Source organism: Triticum aestivum, chromosome 3B, assembly GCF_018294505.1.
Source record: "Triticum aestivum cultivar Chinese Spring chromosome 3B, IWGSC CS RefSeq v2.1, whole genome shotgun sequence".
Classification (NCBI taxonomy): Eukaryota; Viridiplantae; Streptophyta; class Magnoliopsida; order Poales; family Poaceae; genus Triticum; species Triticum aestivum.
This window is the reverse complement of record NC_057801.1, coordinates 792169355-792173638: the sequence shown is the minus strand read 5'-3', so window position 1 is coordinate 792173638 and position 4284 is coordinate 792169355.

Here is a 4284-nt window from a genome sequence, read left to right as displayed (position 1 = left end):
CCGGCACCACCTGGGCCAGCGCCGGGGGCGCCCGCCGGCGGCGGCGGGGGGAGAGACGGGGGAAGGGGGCCGAGGAAGAGGAGCTCGAGGTCCGCCCCGGCCCACCTCCCAGGGAGGCGGCGCGAGGCGGATAGGATGGGGGGAGGGGCGGAAGGGGCGGAGGGGGCGCGAGGCCGACGGCCGGCGGCAGCGGGAGGGGAGGACGGGGAAACCCTAGTCGCGGGTCCGCTCGGTGCATCCGGAAATAATCATCGAAGAGTACTTGCGGCTCAAGTTGTACAACAAGGGGGCTACTGACGAGGTAGGACCGTTCGGTAGGGAGACCATCGACCTTTGCTTCAGTGACTCTGGGTCCGTATTCGGTGACGTCCATGACGACAACTTGGATTGGGAGACGCTCATGAAAGAGGAGGCTTAGTTTCTTTTTAAAGTGTTTTCTTTTATGTTTTCCAAATTGAGTAGTTTATGCAATGTACTTTAAATTTCATGCTATGCAATGTAGTTTGAATCGGAATGTGTGTTTGAATTGACTACTTTTAATCTTTGTTTGTAAACAAGTTTGAAGAGTTAAATTTAATAGGTCAGCCAGGAATCATTTTTTTTTACTCATCAAATATAATGTGTTAAAGCATAAGAAGGCTTTTGAGGGGCCTAAATATTACGGGATCAGCGAGGCATGTCTTCGCGCAAACCCCAGACGTCTGACATTCCATTCGTAAGTTTCGACCAGGAGGAGCTAATCATACACGTACGGCTTCGGCCATGATGAGCGCTGTCGACCGAAGTAGCACGTCATGCTCATTGCTGCACCTACCTGAGACAGCTACTTCCAACGCAATCACTCCATGATCTAGCCAATCAGGGACAACGGCCCGTACCGTGATCATGATCAAGATGAGGTTTGCAAGAAAATTAGCGTCCATTCCAATCAAAGATTTGACCGTTGGTTGGGCCACTCATTTGCCTTGGCGCGCGCCACAAGTTGCAAAATTCTTTATACCCTGACGAGACACCAAGAACCATATGCAATCCCCTCAAAAAAAAAAAACCATATGCAATAACATGCCCCGGCGATCTGGGTTTGCCCGCCCATACATTACGTACGTACGTACGTACGTAGGCGTACGCGTTCCCTACACGCATGCTACGCAGAGAAACACACATAAATTATTGGGGTGGCGTACGTACCGATCGACGTGCAGTAGGGCGCACTGTTCCCGCACGTTGCTGTGAGCTTCCCCAACGTGTGCTCGCCTCGCCGGTGCACATGAACAGAGTAGCAAACTTCGTACCCGCCGTCGTTTTCGCGGCGAAGGCAGGTCGGCGGTGGCCGCGAATCCGAACATGCATGCCTAATCATCGAGGGATGAAAGAATCTGCTCTCCCAAGAAGAAGAAAAACGTCATCCAACAGAAATTTAAAATTCTCTGCACTGCTTTTTTTTTTTGAGAATCCGATTCTCTGCACTGCTAATCACAAGCTTGTGGTTGGGCCAGCCAACAACCGAAGCACACACAGATCTTCACACATAAATGACCTACCACCCTGCAAGTAAACCGGTGGGAGTAGTAGAGGGTGCAACGGATGCGGTTAAGAGTCATTTTCAGTTCAGCAGTGGTTGGCATCCTTCAATTTTTGCAGCCAAAGAAGATGCATTCATCGTAAAAAAACCTGCTCAAGCGCTACTGTCTAGGAAGATTTTACACAAAAAGGAAACTGTACAAGGGCAAACATAGTGTGCCATGGGAACAAGACATGAACAAAGTGCTTATATTTGATTTATATAAGTATATTGTTTTGTCTTGTGCTGCGGTGTTTGCTCTGTTTGTTTGACGGGATTGAGGTCATAGAATAAGGGGAAAATTTTGATCAAGCATCTCGGCGGCAGCTAAAAACCAACGAATAGCCAGCCAGCCCAGGAACAGGGCTAACATAAAGCGAGAGACTTTTTCGTGGCGGAAATAAACAATGATGCAACTGGCTAATAAAAATACGGAGATCAGGGAGGCCAACATGCTCCTACGAAGACCAGGCTCTGTTCATTCCAGAATTTATAAGGAAGATCCTCTGTGGCATGATATCCTTGTGGTACTGTGTACTACTACATTTTTCATATCACAAAATAAGTGAAGGTTCAGGTCCATGGATTCGACCAGACTTTAAGAACTTATCTTAGATATTTATATTGGAATATAAATTTTATATGTATAAATTTGCCGCAAAAAATATTAATAGCATCTTATAAGTTTTTTTACATAGAGATATATTGTAACAAAAACTAGTGGCCAAAACTACTTCTTGATGTATAGTGAACCACTAGTATTTGGTTGTCCATAAAACCCTAGCCTGCATTATAAACGAACCACTAGTATGTCGTTTAGTTGCAAGCATGTTCTACTCAGATGCAACGTGTTGTTCTTGGATTACGCGCAAGAAATGCGATGTGGTAACCTTTTGTTCCTGTAATGAGGTTAGCAGCACACACACTCATCGGTAGAACGGAGCAATTTGAACAATCATCTGCACTACATTAGGTACTGCAATAACAACCATGGTCATAATAACGAGAGAGTCTCAAGCAGATAGTCATATTAACCACATAGACTAAAGAAAATACATTAAACATTCCGGATCAAGGCAAGAGCTTCTTGCACTTGGCCACCACCTTCGGCCCCGGAAAGGTCGAAGACATGCACCTTGAAGGTGTGTGCAGTCACCGCCTTAAAGGTGAGAAGGTAACCGATCTTCAATTGGTGAGCTACGGGAGGCCAGCCAACCCTTTATCAAGGGATAGCCTACGATTAACCTCTCAGAGCATGACCCACCAGTTGCAACTGGTTCCGTTTGGATGTCGGCCATGTGTTTACGAAAACCATCAAGGATCAACAGTAACTCCAACGCATGTGGTAAGATCACCTTGTAGAAGTGCGTTGGACCTTCATCCTCATGACAATGGTCGAAATTTGCCGCCCTGACCCGACGCCTCGTCGGCGGGCTACCCTCTGCCACCTCCTTGCCCTTCGAGTAGTTTCCCCCAATAGCATTGCCGAGCACAAGCTTTTTGGTAGAGCACTGCAATGATGTACCGAACAAGATCAATTGATGTAAATGTAGAATGGACTAGTCATGAAGACCAACTCACTAACATTTTTAGCCAAGTACCATGGACATGGAAAACAAACGCTGAAACTACCGTACTACCATAAGACAAGCCCTTGATCTTGCCATTAGCAAACCATACAGTAAGATCAAGAGTTTTAATGCCAACATGTCCAATTCGAGGCCTATCAAACTCTTCGCCGAGCCCTATATCAATACCCAAATCTAACTTATATCGACACCCTAGTCGCACCAGACTTAGACACCCAAATCGATTTGTATTAAAACATTAATCGACCCCAAGTTAAACCTATCAAAGCCCTAAACCGAACCCTAACCAAAACCCTAAACCTAGTCTAACCGTAAGTCAAACCCCAAAGCAAATCCTCGAAGTGTAAATTCATGCCTAAATCGATGATTACGACGATGCCTAAATCGGGGAAACAAGGGCTTACCGCCATTGTCGAAGGGGTGATGAAGTCGGTGTTCGCTGGCGATGCTCGGCGCCGCCGGTGAGAGAGAGTGACGGCGGGGAGAGGTGAGAGTGAGCAGTGAGAGAGGGGTGAGTGGAATTTATGGCAGCGCTCTGGGAGACAACACGGCATCTCCTACTCGTCCCCGTGAATGCAGTCGTGTGCCTCCTTGCGCTCGCTCGCTCGGGTCTGGTTGGATGAAAATGGTCGATTCAGTTGATTCTGTTCTTGAGCCGGTTCTCATTATAAGCAAATAAAATCCCTCTACTCCATTCTATAATCTATATATACAACTTCATTCCAAAGCTCATGAAAAAAGAAAGATAACAAGCTAATGGGCAGTGCCATCAGACTCTTTGTATATCTTGAAGAAAGCCATTTCCATCCAAATTGGACGGCTGGATAGGCACCCCAGAACAGAGAGCTAAGAGAAGGCACAAGGAGCCAGCCGCCGCAGCAAATCCCGGAGGGGCCCCTGCCAGAAACGGCCCCCACCATCCGTCGCACGCCAGGATAAATCCGCAGCGCAGCGCACCCCAGGAAAAGAAAAGGCTGGGCGGGGCTAAAATACCCATGCAGAAGCAACCAACCAAGCGTACCGGACGCGAGCTCGACGACTGAAAAATCGGGAACCCCGGGACGGAGGAAGCTTCCGCGAAGCTCACTCCCGCCCCCGCTCCCCGTCCTCCGCCTCCCCTATTTATCGCTGCCT